The sequence below is a fragment of the Rattus norvegicus genome, chromosome 2 (genome assembly GCF_021556685.1).
Source record: "Rattus norvegicus strain SHRSP/BbbUtx chromosome 2, alternate assembly SHRSP_T2T, whole genome shotgun sequence".
Classification (NCBI taxonomy): Eukaryota; Metazoa; Chordata; class Mammalia; order Rodentia; family Muridae; genus Rattus; species Rattus norvegicus.
The window spans coordinates 206,139,875-206,161,030 of NC_141535.1; the positions used below are offsets into that span (position 1 = coordinate 206,139,875).

The 21,156-nt window shown below is 40.5% G+C and overlaps 1 long non-coding RNA gene across 1 annotated transcript in view; it reads left to right on the forward strand.

The window, feature by feature from the left end:
* The first annotated feature begins 20,180 nt into the window (after positions 1 to 20,180).
* LOC148006749 (uncharacterized) overlaps positions 20,181 to 21,156 on the forward strand; it is a 42,956-nt gene continuing 41,980 nt past the window's right edge. The window contains exon 1 of the long non-coding RNA XR_015672464.1: positions 20,181 to 20,394. This is a non-coding gene — a long non-coding RNA (uncharacterized LOC148006749). The remainder of the gene's footprint in view (positions 20,395 to 21,156) is intronic.

A 21,156-nucleotide genomic window follows, 5' to 3' on the forward strand; every position in this document is an offset into this window, starting at 1 on the left:
GCTTGAATTACCCTAGATGCCTAGAACAAACGAAACTCAAGACGGATGATCAAAATGTGAATGCTTCACTCCTTCTTTAAATGAGGAAAAAGAATACCCTTGGCAGGGAAGGGAGAGGCAAAGATTAAAACAGAGACTGAAGGAACACCCATTCAGAGCCTGCCCCACATATGACCCATACATATACAGCCACCCAATTAGAGAAGATGGACGAAGCAAAGAAGTGCAGGCCTACAGGAACCGGATGTAGATCGCTCCTGAGAGACACAGCCAGAATACAGCAAATACAGAGGCGAATGCCAGCAGCAAACCACTGAACTGAGAATAGGTCCCCCGTTGAAGGAATCAGAGAAAGAACTGGAAGAGCTTGAAGGGGCTCGAGACCCCAAAAGTACAACAATGTCAAGCAACCAGAGCTTCCAGGGACTAAGCCACTACCTAAATACTATACATGGACTGACCCTGGACTCTGACCCCATAGATAGCAATGAATATCCTAGTAAGAGCACCAGTGGAAGGGGAAGCCCTGGGTCCTGCTAAGACTGAACCCCCAGTGAACTAGACTATGGGGGGAGGGCGGCAATGGGGGGAGGGTTGGGAGGGGGACACCCATAAGGAAGGGGAGGGGGGAGGGGGATGTTTGTCCGGAAACGGGAAAGGGAATAACACTTGAAATGTATATAAGAAATACTCAAGTTAATAAAAAAAAATACACCTCAACAATGTCATTTGACGTAAGTTGAGAAATAAATAAAGAGGATGAACGGCTATCAGGGGAGAAGAATGTAAAGAAAATAGATACTAAGCAATGATTACAAATTGAAGACAATCTTATGTAAATGGGAATATGTCATGAAAAATATGGCAAGAAATTATTACAGTATGGGATCAAACCAGGAAAGAGACTGGGGGAGGGGACTGTACACAGAAAGCCACCAGAGTTGTTGGAATATCAATAAGTTATCTTATGTCTACAAAACTCAGTTCATTTCCAAGCAAGGCTTTAAACAGATTAAACATTGTTTATCTGACAATACACTGAGTTTCTCATATTCTCTATACCATATATAATTTGATAAAATATTTATAAGACAGACCAGAGTAATCATTTTATCTTTCAAGTTATTTTAAAAACAACCACCACTTTACCACGTTCCTTAAAGGACAAAGAGATGGCCCTAATGATTGGGGTCTAATCAGAGAAGTCATCAACATAACTGGATTAGGGTTGGGGGAATGGCTCCACTGGTAAAGTGGTTTGTAAGTGCTGAGACACAAGATTAATCTCCAGGACCCATACTTAAAAGAAAGAAATTTAGATGTAATGACTAAGGCATCTAATCTCAGTCTTTGGAAAGTGGAGACAGGTGGATCTGGGGGGTTTACTAGCAAAGACTAGACTCTTTGTCAAGTTCCAGGCCAGTGTGAGACCCCATCTCAAAGAACAAAAAAATAGATAAATGAATGAGAAATGACACCAAAGATTGCCTTTTGACTAATTCACACATACGCACATGAGATAGGAGAAGGAGAGTTAGAGGGAGAGAGGAGGGAGGGGGTGAGCATTTAAATCCTAAATCAATACGGAGGTCTCATATCTAACTGCTCCTTAGGGTCACCCAGAGCATTGCCAACAAATAGCCACTGAACTGCTGGCAAAGGCTAACTCAATAGGGACAGATTGGGATTACACTGGAAAACTCTTCCAGGCAGTCTGAAGCCTAATTCTATATTCTACACAATTCTGTGTAGCCTTTGGCCTTTGGCCATCAGTCTTGGATGAGCCTGGATGAGTACACATTTCTGTGACTAGCTAACCAGCTCAAACACGACACCTCAAAGCCCCAGTCTTAGGAAAGGAGTCTGTGCCTTGCTACACCAGCCTTGCTACACCAATGCTAGTTTAACACGTTTTATGTTTTTTACTTAGTTCATTTAGTTATTAGCATCTTCTTCCCAAACACATAACCCAAGTGACAATGAATCATATTTCTAATGGGAGATCATAACAACTTAGTGTTGAGCCTTTTATATTAATGAACACGATAAAAACCCCTTTCCCACACCTTGGTGTTAAATTAAAGGCTTTGTCTTTAGCAACTCTCTCTGCTCATCTTTTTGTACTCGATTCCTGTGCGTGGTGGGGTGGTGCTCGGCACGTCTGCTGTCTTTGTTCTTGCATTCACCTACTCCTTTGTGATGCTGTAATTAGTTTTAAGTTGAAAGCTAATGCTGACTACAAGAGCATGGAGCTATTAAGGCTGCCGGCTGATGTACCACTTAGGAGACCAGGCAGTCAGACAGAGGAACTTTTTAATGTCCTTTCACTGGTTTATTATGACAATTAGAGGAATGAAGTTCAGAACTTGTCTCTTTTGCATAAATGAGAGCAGAGATGAAAAGAGGGACCCACATTCAGAAGAGAAGCAGTGAGTTTGCAGAAGGTAATTCGCATGCTTGTGTCCTGGAAGATCAGAAGTCCAGCATTCAAACCACATCTACAAAGAGAGGCGGTTCATCTTTCCCTAAGAGTACTAAAGTGCCAAACACAATACTGGCTGGTGTGCGTACACTTTTCAGGAGAGGGTGTATGGGGAGGCCTCTACAAATTTATTCAGAGAAATGTTATCTCCTCAGTGACCACCATGGGCATTTTTCTTCCTTTTACTGAATGTAGATATTTTCTCACGTACTATATCCTGATTGTTTCCCCTATCCCTCCCAGTCCCTCCCCACCTCCCCTCTCACCCAGATCTACTCCCTTTCTGTCTTTCATTAGAGAGCAACTATTTGTGGATATTGGCTGATAAACAATGGTGCTTGTTATCTGGGCCAGTTGGAGTCACCGACTTAATCTCTTGTAAAACTCTGTCAAAGCTTTCTGTAAAGTATCCCACTCCTTTCCCCACGAGATGCTTTCTGTGCTGTTCAATACCTAGAGAGCAAAGTCCTTCGTTAGGAACAGACACACAGAACTCGTACAACAGACAGGGACATACAGACAGAGATAGACACAGGGACAGAGATATAACAGCCTTCAGGCATGCGCAGATTCAGGCTCATGCAACAGATGGACAGAAGGCAGAGGACACGGGGAACACAAAGTAGAGAATTCAAATCTGGACTCGATCTTAGTTAAATAACTCTGAGGGCAAGTGCTTTTGCTTCTTCCCCTAATGTGACACTAGTACATTATTGGTGACCCAAAATTAATCACTAGTTCATAGAGCACATATACTTAGCCATCACAACGGACTGTGACATTTCCTCAAAAACCATCTGATACATATTCTTTAGTTCAATGTAATTATTCTTCATGTATAATTGTTAATGTTTGAAAATGATTGGCTGTATTATATGGCTCTAATTAAGTGACTGTTTTAAAATTGATGGTGATCATTTATGACCTGTTTCAGAAACAGTGTCCAGTGCGGCTCATTTTAAGGCATGTGGAAGAAAACAGCATTGCCTTGGAAGGAATTACTGGAGTCAATTGCTGTTTATCATTTAAGATGAGGGAGGGGGGAGGGGAAGGGCTCTATCATCTGGGGACCAGTCAGTGGGGCTGAAGAGAGGGCTAAGTGGTCAAGAACACTGGCTGCTATTGAAGAGGACTAAGTTCAATTCTCAGCACCCATATGGTGGCTTACAGCTGTCTATAACTCTAGTTCCAAGGGACCCTATACACATTCTGGCCTCTTTCAGCACCAGGTGTACACGCAGTACACCTGTGTAAGTGCAGGAAAAGCACTCATAATATAAAATAAAAATAACTAAAGATATTTAAAAACAAAGAGTCATAAAGAAACCAGAAAGTGATTTCAATGGAGTGAAATCAAAACCACCATATGTGTGGGAAATGCTGCCAAACTGAAGTTTACCAGAACTCTTTATCATTAAATGCTTTCATTAGAAAGATCTAAAGTCAATTGTAAACATCCCTACCTCTTTAGCTTTTAAAAAAAATTAAGATCAAAGAGTAGGTGTGTGCTTAAAAATAAGAAATCCGTGAAATAAGGAAACATTAACAATAGAGGGAAAAATTCAAGCTAAACCCCTCGGGAGAGCAATATGCCCCCCTCCCTGCATCTCAGGGTACCTGGTAATGTCAGGAGACAGTTTTGGTCCCACCATTGTGGAGCAGAAGCATAAGAATGTTTCTCACAATAAGGACCGGTAGCACTCCGGTTGAGAGTCCTCAAGGGAGTCTTCACAGCACAATCTCTACCTTATAGATTGTACAGAGACATCACAGAATTTACAGATACCATATTATTATTATTATTATTATTATTATTATTATTATTATTATTGATAAATGTGATGATCGAAGTAAGTGAAAGAGAAAACTCATGAACTTAATTAAACAATAAAAAGATCATTGGGATCCATCCATATTCTATTAAAGCAAGTCTTTTTTACTTATTCTTCTCTCATATAATACATCCCAACCCCAGCTACCTTTCTCCTCCCAATCCCTACAACCCCCCCCTCTCTGACAGATCTACAGCTCTTTCCTTTCCATTCAGAAAAGAGCAGGCCTCCCAGTGATGACAACTGAACACAGCATGACAGGATTCAGTAAGACTAGTCATATGTGCTCATCTCAAGGCTGGAAAAGACAACCCAGAAGGAGGAAATAGGTCACATGAGCTGGTTTAAGAGTCAGAAGCACTCCCACTTCCATTGTTAGGAGCTCCACAAAAAATCCAGGCTAATGAATAACTGTCTGTGTGCAGAGGGCCTGGTGCAGGCCAATGCGAGACTTTGTAGTTGCTGCTCCAGTCTCTGTCAGTTCTTAAAACGAGCTCTGCTTAGTTCATTTTGTGGGCAATGTTCTGCTCTCCTGGACCCCTCATGGTTCATACAATCCTTCCTCCCTAACTTCTGCACAGTTCCCCAAGTTCTGCCTGCTGTTTGGCTGTGGGTCTCTGCATCTGCTCCCATCAACTGGTGGAGGAAGCCTCTTAGATGACAATTCATCTAGGCACTGATCCCATGATTATCGTAGAATATCACTAAGAATCATTCATTGACTTTTCTTTATCAGCCATGTTTAGCTCAACCTTAGGTCTTTGAGCCATCCAGCTTCTAGATGGATGCTGGCCATCGAGGCAGTGTCTGGCGTGTGCTTCTTCTTGTGTTGGCCTCAGGTTAGACCAGTCATTGGTTAGCCACTCTCGCAAGCCCTGACCCACCATTCCCCAGTGAATCTGGCAGGCAGGGTAGGTTATGGGTCATAGATTATGTGACTGGATTGGTGTCCTAGTCCTACCACTGGGAGCCTTGCCTGGTTAAAGAAGATAGCTGATTCAGGCTCCATATGCGCCATTACTAGGAATCCTTGCTAAGGTCACCCTCATAGGTTTCAGGAAGTCTCCACTGTCCTAGGTTTTAATATTGTCACCTAAATATCCAACCACTTCACTTGCCTTTCACCTCTGATCTCTTCCTCCCCCTCCTGTCCCCATATCCATGCACCCCAGTTCACCAACAAAATCTATTCTATTTTTCCTTCCAGGGGAGACCCATGTCTCCTTGCTGGACCACTTCTCTTTATCTAAGTTCTCTGGAGCTGTGGGTTTTACTTTATCGGCTAAGTACCCACTTACAAATGAGGACATATCATGCTTGTCTTTCTAGGTCTGGGCTACCTCTCAGGATGACTTTTTTTCTAGTTCTATCCCTGCAAATTTAATGATATCATTTTCTTCCCTAACAGCTGGTTAATACTTCATTGTAAATGTAACACTTATTTCTTTATCCATTCTTCAGTTGAGGGTCATCTCAAGTTTCCAGTTTCAGGCTATTATAAATAAAACCACTAAGAGCATAGTTCAGCAAGTGTCCTTAAGGTAGAATGGGGCACCTTGAGGTAGATTGATTCCCAATCTTCTGATGAATGATCATATTGCTTTCCATAGTGGCTGGATACGTTTGCACTCCCAGGAGCAATCGATAAATCCAGTCTTAATACTGCCAACCAACAAAGTGACATGGTTGTGCGGTATTAAAGGGCAAGTCTATTAAATTGCTAGGAAAGATAAAATGCTAACTGTACATAGCTTCTTATAGACAGTAGAGGAGAAGCAATACTTCCCGATTCACTATATATGAAGATTCTTGGATATATAATATATATATATGTAATACACACAAATATATAACACACACACATATATATAATACACACACATATATATGTGTGTATGTATATATATACATATATATATATATATATATGATACTTTAAAGGAATTGATTCTCTGATCGAGTGGACCTCATCAAGAAAGTCATATTCTTATTAAAACACATAAATCATCACATTAACATACAAAACCAAAAAGCATGTAATCTCAATAGATAAGTGAAATGCCTACAATATTTTACAAACTTTTTACTGAACTACAAATAAAGGAAATTTTTCTTAACCCAAAAGCTATTTACTGAAATACTTCTTTACTAAAATACTGGAAAAGACTGAAAACAGGACATGTTCCCTCTAAGTTCAGGCACAAGGCAAGGATATATGTCCCTGTACCACTCTCACTGGGTGTTATGTTGTGCTCACCAATAAAATAAGAAAAAAGAAGAAAAGCAAATATCTGATAGTAGGGAAAAAATCAAATAACATAATCACTTTACCTACTTACCTAGAAATACTAAGGAATTTGAAAAAAAAAACCTAAAACCAAAACCAAACACAAAACAAAAAACCACAACATCCAAAACAACAACAACAAAAAGAAAGAAAAAGGAAAACTACAAGCTTACTAGAAATTATAAATGAATTCGATAAGATTAGTAAAAGGCCAATATATATAAAACTATTGTATATCTATATTTTATCAAAAAGCTCTCGGAAGTTGCTGCTACCCTTAGCACAACAAAAGAAAAAGTTATGCAAAACACTGCATTAACATCATTTGAAAATACCCTCCTTCTTCTTTCACAGGCCTCTCCCGGGTAACCAGAGGTGAATGTGATTGACATACATTATACATATATGTGTGAGACTGTCATAAGTAAACCCGTTATTGTATGCAATTGGCATACACTAATGAAACAATTATAAAATGGTAAAAAATTAAAAAAAGGTACTTCATATTTTTTCAGCTCACTTTTGCTTCTCATGTGAGAAACAATTTTATTTTATTCTCAGCCTGTACTAAAATGCCCATCTCAAGGACCCAAGTGAAATCTTAGCCACCAATCTAAAATATACCTCTTACCTTAACTCTTCTCACAGTATGCCACTGGTTCATCCCCCTGAGATGTTCTTGCTTTCGTGTTTATGACATCATCATCTGCTGGTTCTCCCATTACCTCTCTGTTCATTCAACTTAAATATTTTCTTTAAGAACTCTGTTATCTAAGTCTCTACGTTGTTGGTCTTCCTATGTTTGGACCTCATTTTCTGCAGCTCCACACCCCTTGAAATTCTGAAGAAATGAAGGGTACATTTTCATAAAACTTCTAAAAAAGAAGTATGAGTTGAGGAACTTTGAAACATTCTTAATGGCTTACTTAGTGAGTTAGTTTATTTAAAAGATACAGTTTGTGAGCGGTATGTGTTCACCCATATACACCCATGTATAATACATGTCTCTAGTGTACCTTTGAATATGGTAGTAAAATTAAGATCAGTTTCCTTATTTTGTTACCCGTAAACTATCTCACATATCTGCTGATCACCTGCAAGACGGATTTTATGCAGTCAGTAATAAGAAACTGTAACAATGCTCTAGTGGTGATTTTAATAAAACAACAATAACGATTAAATCTCACTATATCACCATGCAACATCTTTTGAGTGCAGGGCCCGCTCTCCAGCATACTGCAGCTGGTGTGGGGCAGGCAGTTCTTCTGCTCTTATAACCCCAGGGCCAAGTCTCCTGCCTATTGAGGGGTTGAGGGACTAGGGGGTGAAGGGTATCTCTCTCTTGTCCAGCCCACCACAAGGGGGATGAGGCTAGTGACTTGATCCCTGTCCTGTCCTGGGAGCCTAGTTGGACTGGTTGTCATGACAGGCTCACTTTTTTTCAGGGAAGGTTAAGTTATTAATCATTCAGATGTTCATAGGTTTGAACCAAGTCACCTATGGACACACACGTGACACAGCAGCCACACCTGCAATGGCTCTCCGGGCAGGACGTTTGGTCTTTGGAAAAATTTTATATTATATTCCGTAAAATTTTATTTTAGAATCCGTTATTGCCATTGAGAATAATCTGATTACCTAATGAAGGTCTAGAAAATTGTCATCTTATTGTCAGTAATAGAGGGGAAATCATTAACGTCTAACTAAGATGAAAAGAACAGTAGATCTCACAAATGAGGGAAGTAACAACCACTTGGCAAGAGTGGCTTCTTAAACTCTGAGTTCTGTCAAACCACCTGAGTCATAAGATTACATAGAATCTTATGCATTCTTTGCATGGATGTCTGAAGGAATGAAGGAACATGAGTAACAGGCACAAGAAGCTATGAACATTCCAGAACTACTTTATCATCCATGATTGTTGCATGAGCCCCCAAGTCCTTAGCTTATACCTGTATCAACAAGGACAGGGATTCCATTACGATGAGCTGGTAAGAGATGAAAAGGGCAATGTTAATTTATCGATATGTTGGTTCAACGCATAGCTCCAGACTTCTAAAGACTGCCGCACCACTGGGCCATGGTCCTATGGATGGATGGCCCTAAAATTCAACAGTGGGGTTATCTTTCCATTGAGCAGATCACTATAGACTGTGTGTTTATCTTTGAGTGGAAGAAGTACTCCAAATAAGAATGTACTACCCCAAAACTATACATGGACTGACCCTGGGCTCCAATCTCATAGGTAGCAATGAATATCCTAGTAAGGGCACCAGTGGAAGGGGAAGCCCTTGGTCCTGCCAAGACTGAACCCCCAGTGAATGTGATTGTTGGGGGGAGGGTGGTAATGGGGGGAGGATGGGGAGGGGAACACCCATATAGAAGGGGAGGGGTTGGGGTTAGGGGGATGTTGGCCCGGAAACCGGGAAAGGGAATAACAATCGAAATGTAAATAAGAAATACCCAAGTTAATAAAGATGAAAAAAAAAAAAGAATGTATACAAGTCAGTATTCCTTCAACTGTGTATTAGGAGTCTGGAAAAAGAAATACCTGAAGATAAAGAATGGAAAATTTAGAGGCAAGGCATATGGGTGACCTCCTGAAGAACTGGATATATAACATATGAAGTCTTTTCTTTTCCACACATGAACGTATTGTACGAAAGAGGCACTAAACAACCAAGATGGTAATTATTATATTATCTGGCCCCTGTTGTCAGGCACTCTTGTGCTGGCACAAGGGCACACTGAGAGGAATAGGCATGTTGGCAAGAAGACTGGATAGGGACTACATGGGTTGCCGTTCACCACGACTGAGCTCCCTAATGTTTGACATTTCCAATCTGAACTCTTTCCCTTGAGGGCACCAATCGGGTACTTAGAGTCAACTTGGAAACAACACGTTATCTGAGTCTCACTTCAGAACTGACCGCAAAGCCAAGGTATCACTAATGCTTTCTATTCAGAAATTAAAATTTCCATTTTCATAGTCAGATACGGAGGCGTTTCTTCTAATAATTGATTTTATTTTATTATTTTATTTATTTTATGTTTGGCACTCTGGCTCATTGGACATGAAATGGTCCCTAAACGAAGTCAGTCATCCATCAGTCCTCAGTACGACTAACACTGCTTTTGGTGATATCTGAATATTAATGAGACCAAAGTTTAAATTCCTGACCTTTTTAAAAATTTCATCTTAGGGAGACATGTTTTATTTTTAGCATGAGCTGTCTGGGGCACGTCATTCATCTCCTGCTTCCTGTTTTAATCCCCAATGAAATTTGTGAAGTAGAAAGAACATATTTTCACAGTTCCTCCTTTTGCAGCTCCAAGTTAGGGACTCCTTAGTGTTATTTCCCGTGAGCCTGATGTTGAACTAGCACTGGTTCAGGTGCTGCTACTTTTAGGTTTACCAAAGGCTCCCGTGAGTTGAAATAACCATGCCCGAGATAATTTGCATATTCAGAAAGTGTTAGTCTAATGAAATTAATATGAATATGAGTGAATAATTTTACAAAATCGACCTTTATTTCATAGAGTGTCAGAAATATATTTAAAATATCTATATAATTTATCTTAAATTATCAATTATCATTTTACCTTTTGAATATACTTAATCACCTGCTCCCCTCCAGAAGTGGACTGCTCTTTATCACTAGCTGACCTCACTGGCTATAAATCTACATGGGTAGATGTAGGTCTCCCTAGCTACATCACTGTCCTCTGTGGTTTGCTCTACTGCTACTGGGACAGATGCCCGCTCTAAAGTGAGCATCTTTACATACAGAGAAGCTAACATGATATTAAAATGAAAACCTGGTTACTTCACACCACTGCTTCAAAACCTTTAATGGCTACTCATGAAATAATCATTGAGATCCACTAGTTTGGGTTCACATAGGATTTTATTAGGGACATCGGTCTGGAAAGTGAGGTCAAGGAACACATTTTCTTAGTCTTAATTATTTTTATTTATTTACCTTCCAGTTGTTGACCCCCTCCCAGTCTCTCCTCCCACAGTTCCTTTTATAAGCTAAAGTTAGAGAGTAAGAACTCTGCTCCAAGGAAACACGGACACTTCTGGGTGGCTCTGGGGACCGAGGCACTACTGTTGAAGACACCGTTGCTCTCCAGCCTCAGTGTTCTCTGATGCCCTCCCTACTCTTTGCTCACAGTTGGCTTCCTTTCAATTCTAAGAATCTTTCAAGAAGCCTTTGATTTGGTTTGCTTTGTTCCTGTCGACATGTTATTGTTTGCAATGCAAATGCACATTCCATTTCTCAGCTGCAGCATGTGCTTTTCAAACATAAAACATGCTCTCCCCAGTTAGGCCATTCCGGGCAGTGAGAGAAGTGTTTGTCTCGTTCATTGTCATAGTCCTACTGATCAGCTGACTGATTTCCTCCTTGCTTGTTCCATGAAGGAACTGACTGCGTTGTACTTGGAAAAGACCTTAGTCCTAGTGCAATTGGGTCAAAGATAGTCATTTGCATGGCTTGTTTCCTGTGGGAGTCTTAGACAAAACAAGCTAACTGGCCTGGACACCTCAGGGTTCAGTGCAACCATGTTCTCATCAATGAGTAAGGCTTCTGCCTTAACAATACCTTTAAGTCTGCCTAAGTTCACATTTCTGCTAAGTCTTTTACTGACCACAGAATTTTTGTTAATTCTCTTTCTTACAAATAATTTTCAGAAAAGCTTCATGCAGATTTTTATAACAAGTTCTACTTGTTCCTTGTGCTCTCAATGATCTTTGTCAGCACTTAGAGTAGTCTAACTCATATCTCAAGTACAGCTCTAGAATGGGTACTCGCACAGTGTGCTAAAGTATGTTTATCCTATATTGTATTTTGGAAACTGGTCCATTGAAATTAGTTTATATAGAGTCACACTGAATATTTCCCTAGAGCATAGTCATGTGCATGTTAATAATATGATCTATGATATATTGTATGGAAATCTACTACCATAGAAGCTTACAAATATTTATTCAAAAAAAGTTAAGGTAGGGTTACCCTATAAATGGGCACTAATTATTCTACTAAACACCAGAGGTAAACTAATTTTTTAAAAAGGGGGCTATTAATGCTTTATTTCTTTTGCAATTGTGGGCCAATGAAGTCCTATAGACCCCAAAATGTTAAAGTCTACTGCTATTGTTTTGATTACCATCTGAAACGTGACGGTTAGACCCTATTATTAAAGACCCTGCAATCTCAGTCATAGAACATGGCAAAATCAGGCTGGTATGACCTGAAAACTTCACCCTTTCTGGCTACCTTTCAGAATGATGAAAACTATCAGTCGTATTCAGCTATGAACCCTTGGAGCTACAGTAATTGCTGTAATAGAGAGCCGTGCCTACTGATGCCGTATTGGCATGAACGTCATGAGACCAACCAACAATTTTCCTATTGAATTTAAGCCCTGCTTCAAAAAATAAGATTCACGTATTGCACTATTAACATTATGGGCTCATAACCTGTAGCCAGGCAAATTGTAGTTCTGAAGGATAACCTACAATTGTTATGCTACAAAGTGAACGTAGTCTTTAAATTGACTCCTTAGCATCGTACCCATAGTTCAATATATCTCTTAACCCTTATCTTGGAAGTTTCTATTTGCAGTAGATAGTGACTAACACAGTGACCCACTCTGGTCAAGGCATAGAGGACAGGAAACAGCAGAATATTTGGTCATAAAGGATCTCTCTCTCTCTCTCTCTCTCTCTCTCTCTCTCTCTCTCTCTCCCTTCCTCCCTCCCTCCCTCCCTCTCTCCCTCTCTCCCTCTACCTCTACCTATATCTATATCTATCCCTTGGAATGGCGTTTGGAATATACATAATACATCCACATACATTCCAAACCCCTTTCCAGGGCACAGAGAACATTGAGAAAGAAGGGGTAAAGCAGAGATAGCGCGTGATCCAAGGAAGAATGTCTTCTGGACACGGAACAGCACATATGAACTCACAGTGGTTGTCACAGAGTGTCCTAAACCCGTACAGGTCCAATCAGACCAAATCCCAGAATGGAGAGGGCATCTGGTCGCAGAACTCCACTGCTAACCGTGGAACTAATGGCAGTTTGTAGCTGCCGAGAAACGGGGGGACAGTTTTGTCTAAGAGTGTAGCCCCTGGTAAAGTCGACCACACAGGGAAGACCACACATCCAAGGATAATTGGGCAGCACAAATTGGTCTTGATTTTCCTTTTAAGACACAAAGTTGTGTGAGTAGAGAACGGAGGATGTATGTGGGAAGAGTCTGGGAGGGGAATATGATCAGAACACATTATATAAAACTCATACTTGAATAAAAAACATCAGCGAATGAATCCCAGATGCTGACTTACTCAAAACTGACCTATACAGTGGAAAACCTTTATTTTTTCTAGACACACAACATTTTTAGACATTTTTAGAGGCTTTTGTCCTTTATGACAATTGTATTTTACCTCAATATTATAAAAACAGGAAATTTTTTTTCCTTTTTTTCCTCTTCAGTCACCTTCAGTCTGACAATGGTAATTGCTTTCTTGAGTATATTTCCTTCCTTTCGTTCATTTTCTTTTACTTTATCTTCTGTGTGGTCTATTTTCATTTACCTTCTCCTGCTCACTTGAACCTTACAGTCCTTGAACTTGGCTATATTTATCCCTCACACACACATACACACACACACATATACTTTTGATTCAGGAAGGGGCACTAGTTTACAAAGCCTTCACATATTGCTATCTTTGTTTTCCGGCCCAGGACAAAGGTGAGATTATTTTACACAGGAATCAACCTCTTATCACAAGTCACATAAATTTCACCCTCAGCAATCTGTTCCTCATGATAACCAGGGTCTAAACTGGTGCTCACCCAAAAATTGAATAAAACTTGAAAATATAACTCATTATGATAAAATAGAATCCTGTAAATAAATACACCAGCAGCACATGGTACTAGCGTCTACATAATGCTCAGCAGTACACATTATTAGTTTGTGGCATCAACAAACAACTAAAATTGTACAGAAGTACTGATTCTGGAGTTCACATCTCCAAAAATTGAGCCATCATTTAAATTTCCAATAGGTGAAAGGTGGGAGTTTGTTGAAATTCTACCCTAGAAGCTAAATTTTGTGGACAGTACGGGTGTTTTCTATTTTTACTGTCAGTCTTGTTGAGAGAATCAAGTACACAAGCATAATTCTGCTTTCAAATTGTTAGCTTGACTGGCATTTCTTTCCTAATTTAATGCTTTTGCCTGTCAAAACCATGTGCATGTGTGTGTGTGTGTGTGTGTGTGTGTGTGTGTGTGTGTGTGTGTACGTGTGTGTATGTGTGTTCACTTTCACATGGGATAACATGCTACTTTTGACTTTAATATCTTTCTTTGGCCAGCTCACCTTCTAAGTACACTGGTAAATGCATATCTACAATTTACCGCTGTATTCTGTAGGGCCTTACATATGTCTCTCTGATGCTTATTTCTGAAAAAAACAAGGCCTCAGCAGAACATGCTACTTTTAAAGAAGCAGTCAGGTTTTGCTATTTTAAGCTAATTTTTGGGTCATTCAAAACAAGCTTGACTGGTATCTGCAGTCAGGAAGAAGTAAAGCAGAAAATAACTCAGTGCAACGGGATAAGGACGACACCTTGGAGGAGAACATCTCCTTGGAGCTGAATGTCGTTTTTGTTTGTTTGTCTTATGTATCTCAGTGTGGTCTCAGACTCAATCACATAGCTAAAAATGCTCAGTGCTGGGATTACAGGCATGCACCAGATCTTGAATTAATTCTTTTGACACTGAGTCCCAAGTACTGGGGTCACAGAAATGAGCCACTTTCACCCCAACTCATAAGATTGTTGAATATCTTGCCTCCGATTTCATACTTGTTGCTTGACTCAAGTCCTGTTAAGATTCCTTTGTAGTATGCCTCAGCACTAAATGTGTCACTAATAACAGGCTTCTCACACAGCTTCCCAAAACAGCTCTATGCGCAAGATAACGTAGAAAGGCCTAAAAATAATGTGACTGCAGTATGCTGATGCTATAAAGTGACCTCTCTGCCATTTCCAAATTTAAATCAGCTTCTCACACTCAGTACAATGTTGAAGGCCAACATGTGAAATTCAGTTTTATATGCAAGAGCCCAGACTTATGAATAAAAGAAATCAATTTAAATTCTGACGTGTCATGCTATGGAAAGAAATATATCTCCTCAGCTGGCTTAGTGGTGCTTTCATTTAATCCTAGCACTGGAGAGGAGAGGCAGACAGAAGAAGGCAGAGCATTGTGAGTTCTAAACCAGTCTGCTCTTCATAAAACTGAGTTTCAGGGCTGCCAGAACTACACAGTAAGACCTAAGTTTTGTTTTTTTATTTTTGTATTGTTTTGAACAGTCAAAAATTAAACGCTTTCTTACAATCAATTCAATTGTTTGAATCAATCAATCAATCCTTAAAATTTTCTGGGGCCACTTGATCTATAGGCAGAACAATCACAGAACAAGTTAATAAAATGCTATATTGAATTATACCAACAGCAAACATTGCCCTTCAAACAATTTCTAGACTGGAACCAATTTACAGATGCAGAGCCCCTAAAATAAAGGGGAGGCCAGGTCCCCTTAAGGAAGGTCCTCACTACAATTCTTCAAGGCTTTGCTGGTAAATTTTTTTCCAATCATTTTCCAAAAAGATTTATGTCCTTTCACTGATTTTGAAGGGCCTACTAGACACTGGCTTTGACTTGACATTGATTTTAGGTGGCTGCAAACAATACTCCAGCCCTCTAGTTAAAGTAGTAATGATACAGGACAACTGGTCAATGGAATCTCTACTAAAGGTCCACTTGCAGTAGGTCCAATGGATCCCTAAAACTCATCTTTTTTATTTTGTCGGCCTCAAGATGTGTAGTTGGGATATATACCCTTAGGAGTAAGTGGATGAGATCCCACGGTTTCTGTGTTCAGCCTTTCACTTCTTGATCCATGGAAGCTCCACCATCATGGACCTTCCAGAGAAGACGTAAGAGCCCTTTATAAAGAGTTTCTTGAAGAAAGGGAGCTTCGAGTGCTTTTGGCCTGGAAGTTTCCATAGATATGTCTCATTAAACTCTGGAAATGTGACATGAACAGCTCTAAGAGCAAGAGACAAAGAGCCCCAGTAACTCTGTCTGGGTGCTGACAGAGTGGGTCATACCTCTGTTGAAAACAGAGCAGCTCTTCATCCATTGCTATTGACAAACTGACTTGGTTACTCTCGTGGTGGACACTGTAATATTTAAGTGTGTAATGAACACAGTTGCAATTCACTGATGAACAAAGGTAGAATCAAGCAGTTTCAGCTTGAGAAGGTTTTAAGTCGCTAGTATAAGAATGAGTTCAGTTCATTTCAATATAAGTAATTAGGGAGTGTGTGGAATGTTTGTCTAAGATTCCTTCAGCCAGTACTCTTGAAGTTACAAAACTCACAGGTTGCCAAAGATTCCAAGGGAATATTGTCTACTACCTTCTCAAACACCGTGCTGATTGAGACAGAGAGGGTGTTTTAGTTAGGGTTTTACTGCTGTGAGCAGACACCATGACCGAGGCAATCCTTCTAAGGACAACATTTAATTGGGGCTGGCTTACAGATTCAGAAGTCCAGTTCAGTATCATCAAGGCTGGAACATGGCAACATCCAGGCAGGCATAGTGCAGGAGGAGCTGCGAGGTCTACATCTTCATCTGACTTCCAGACAGCTAGAAAGTGGGTCTGACAGCGCACACCCACAGTGACACACCTACTCCAAGAAGGCCACACCTTCTAATAGTGCCGTTCTCTGGGCCCAGCATATGCAAACCATCACAGAGGGTAGTGGTGGTAACACTATTCTCCATCATGCTGTCTGTGGGCAGCCAGAGACAACTTATGTACTTTGGGAACACGGTACTGTAAATGAAGACAGAGAAGAGGTGTATAAATCACTCAACAATGAAATACAATGGCATGTAGAGTGTGGAAACCTGTGCAAAAAAGCTGTGAATTTACTGAGAATTAAAGATGAGGTAGAATGGAGAATATTCTTCCCACCAGGTAGCCTTCTAGAAAGAACTACACAAACTGTGAAAAATGAATGCACTTGAAAGTAAGGATATGAAGGGAGTGCCCTGACATGCTCACACTGTCTTTGTAGGAAACGTAATGGCCTAGGAGGAATATTCTTGTCTCTTAAACAGGACCAAGATCATGTTCATAAGTCATAACATTAGGTGTATTCCTCTGATGTGCTAGTATTTGTTTAAGCTAACTGTAAATGTCACCTCATGTTTTGCTTCCTTTAGTAGTGAAAACAAGAAGTTCTTTGCACTACTCCTCAGTGCAACTCCTGAATTCCTCTAGTTACTCTACTCAGATCTTTCACATTTCCTTCAATCCACCTAGACTTAGCCTCACTACCTTGAGTCAACAGCCAAGGGTCAGTTTTACATGTACAGAAACTCAAGCAGTCCCTGAGTGAACATACTGTGGGCAGAGGTTTTTGGTAAGACACCAGTTAAAATTAAACGCTTTCTTACTGCTTCTCATCCATAAAGATCAGATAAAGATCATAAAGAGTAGAAGCGATTTGCTTTCTACTCGCAAAACTGTCAATACATCTCACTCTCCTACCTTCATGGACTCTAGCCCCATGTCATAAGTTAATTTGTAGGGATCTTGATTTTCAGTCTCTTCCACAATCACCATTACTCACTTGGTAGCGACCACTCTAGATTTGTCAATAAAGCATCCTCTTAGATGGTAGGAAATAAGTTCAACCAAAACTGAAAGACCTTAGAGATAGATGTTCCCTCTAAGGAAGCCATGTTCCCTTTGGGGGTTGAATGACCCTTTCACAGGAGCCACCTAAACCACCGAAAAACATAGATATTTACATTATTATTCATAATAGTGGCAAAATTACAATTATAAAGTAGCAACAAAAATGAGTTTATAGTTGGGCTCACCACAACATAAGGAACTGTATTAAGGGTCTTAGCATTCGGGAGGTTGAGAACCACTGATCTAAGGTGAAGGATAAGTTGTTGCACCTGTCTTCTACCATCAGTAAATATATATACAAATTAATAAGTGCAATTCTTAGTGGTATATTTCAATTTGGGAAGTATTATACCCATAACTCTAGGATATCACTCTGGTCCATATATCTAATGGCTTAGAAGACTCTTAGATTTAAATGGGTCAGGGAATGTGGGGGAAACTCTTGAATAGATGCAGGGTTCTGCACAGGCTTCTATGCCACTTGAACCATGTGACACAGCATACTCAATGGTACTTGAGCTATTGGTGCCAGATAAGGATGATGTTTCAGGTCTCTGGCAGGTACTTATAGATGAATCATAGCAAAGGGTCTTAGGATTTTGGAACAGATGCCGTCATCTGCATACAGCTATTTTCTCTTTGAGAGTCAGCTCTTGTCTTGCTAATGGGACATTTGACGGTAGACAGAACTACCTATCCCAAGCTAGATGTTGTTTAACTCGCCAAGCCATGGTGAATGTTCACACTAACACTCCACCATCAGGTGGAAGTGGTATACATGCGATCAGCCCAGAAGATCCTTCCTAGAGATACAAATGAGTAGCATAAGGAAGTTTTCCAGTTGCCTATTATTTCTAATTATAATAAAATGTCTTCTATGTCCAAGAATGCACTTTTGGCCTCAAGAGCTGTGGTTCACAGATGTAGTTGCCATTCAGAAGAGGGCAGCTGCAGTACTCCAGCTCCCTCTAGGACAATCCTAAAGGACACTGGTGAAAAGAAACCTTCACAGAGACCACAACTTCAGGCAGAACTCATGCTCATACATTTTCCTTGGAAGGAGAAATGGCCAGATGTGTGATTGATTCCTGATTCTGATTCTTGGGTTTGGCCAAATACTTAGGGATTTAAACAGAGAATGATTAGAAACTTTGTGTGAAAGACATTTGGGAAAGAGATATATGGCTAATTTTCTCCAATTGGACAAAGGTTATGAAACTACTCGTGTTCCCTTTGATTGCTCAGGAAAGGGGGATCTCAGTAGATGAGGAGTTAAAAAAATCTAGTAAGGAATATGACTCGTTCTGTGAATGAAAACAATCTCCTGCTCTCTTGAAATCCCTGTATTCGCCACTGTCCATGAACAAATTGATCTTGGTAGCAAAGCTGAGAGTTTAAGTTTTCCTTAAGCACATACCATAATCTAAGGTCGGATTTATATCCAGCTCAATTGTTCAGCAGCGTGGTTATGTGCTGTGGGATGGGGTGGAGGTTGTGTTCATTAGTATCTTAGTTTCTACCAGGGAGTTGACTAAACAACACAGACATTTCCTCAGAAAAAGCCAAGATGATTCATGGGTAAGTTAAGTAAACAAGGCCAGTAACCATGCTCGTCATTGTTGATATTGTTACTGTCATTGTTTTGTAACAATAATTTTATAAAAGCTATTTCTCTGAGTCCCTATGCTCACATTCCAACCATTAGCATCTCCTCAGAGTGTGAATAGCCATCAACAGTATTTATTACACAATTACCACGTATTAATCTCAATCAAGCAGTTACCTTCCACCCTGTGCACTGGATCTCGGCTGATCTTGTTTTAGCCAGGACCATTTTCCCAGGCAGCATCTTTGAATTGCTCCCCACCATTTATTAAGCTTAGATTGGACGCTGTGGATATAGTTATGTGAGAGCATTTCCTGGTAGTATCGCAAGGGCATCGCTTCCTGTTTGCCTGCAAGTGTTGTTTCTCCCGACTTAATTGGAGCCATAAAGTCTAAGCAGGCAACTGCTGCTTACTCTGAAATTTTATTTATAATATAGACTTGAGAGACCATAAAAGAAGGGTATGTCATGACCGTGGGCAAAACATTTTACTTTCATTTGTGTTCGGCTTTTCTCATGGAGTTCTCTGTCCTGTGCTCAACAAACCTAACTCTTTCCATAGGCACATTGCTTCACAGAGACCAGTACCAATTATTTTCAAGGTTAATGATTTTGCTGCTCTTGCCGCCAACTCCATGATACCGGTTTCTCCCCCACTCAATTCTTTTCCCCACCATAGTCTGAGTTTATATGCTTAGCCATAAATCCAGGCATGTGCTTTTGTCTGTATAAATCTTTGTTGGCTTCCCGTCCCCTTCAGGGAAAGTAACCCAGTGTTGTCCCCTGACTTATAAAACACTTTCCAGTCCAGACCTAGGTATCTCCTCGAGGCACCTTCCCTGATCTAGCACTGTTGCCTTTCCCCGTCACAGGCTAATTGCAAACTGTCTTTTCTTCTTGTCAGTCTACCTCATGACTTTTAGGTTCTATCTAGATACTTTTTAAAGATTTATGTTTTATTTTATGTGTATGTGTGTTTAGCCTGCAAGTATATAAGTGGACCATGTGTATGTCTGGTGCCCTCAGAGGCCAGGAGGTGGCAGATCCTCTGGAACTGATATTGCACATGGTTGCTAGCCACTACATCAGTTTCTGGGAATTGAACCTGGGTCCCCCGCAAGAATAGTAGATTTTTTTTATTTTTTAATTTATTTAATACTTACTAATAATTCTTTGGTTTCCGGGCAAACATCCCCTCCCCCTCCCCTTCCTTATGGGTGTTCCCCTCCAAACCCTCCCCCCATTGCCGCCCTCCCCCCAACAGTCTAGTTCACTGGGGGTTCAGTCTTAGCAGGACCCAGGGCTTCCCCTTCCACTGGTGCTCTTACTAGGATATTCATTGCTACCTATGAGGCCAGAGTCCAGGGTCAGTCCATGTATAGTCTTTAGGTAGTGGCTTAGTCCCTGGAAGCTCTGGTTGCTTGGCATTGTTGTACATATGGGGTCTCGAGCCCCTTCAAGCTCTTCCAGTTCTTTCTCTGATTCCTTCAACGGGGGTCCCGTTCTCAGTTCAGTGGTTTGCTGCTGGCATTCGCCTCTGTATTTGCTGTATTCTGGCTGTGTCTCTCAGGAGCGATCTACATCCGGCCCCTGTCGGTCTGCACTTCTTTGCTTCATCCATCTTGTCTAATTGGGTGGCTGTATATGTATGGGCCACATGTGGGGCAGGCTCTGAATGGGTGTTCCTTCAGTCTCTGTTTTAATCTTTGCCTCTCTCTTCCCTGCCAAGGGTATTCTTGTTCCCCTTTTAGAGAAGGAGTGAAGCATTCACATTTAGATCATCCGTCTTGAGTTTCATTTGTTCTAGGCATCTAGGGTAATTCAAGCATTTGGGCTAATAGCCACTTATCAGTGAGTGCATACCATGTATGTCTTTCTGTGATTGGGTTAGCTCACTCAGGATGATATTTTCCAGTTCCAACCATTTGCCTACGAATTTCATAAAGCCGTTGTTTTTGATAGCTGAGTAATATTCCATTGTGTAGATGTACCACATTTTCTGTATCCATTCCTCTGTTGAAGGGCATCTGGGTTCTTTCCAGCTTCTGGCTATTATAAATAAGGCTGCGATGAACATAGTGGAGCACGCGTCTTTTTTATATGTTGGGGCATCTTTTGGGTATATGCCCAAGAGAGGTATAGCTGGATCCT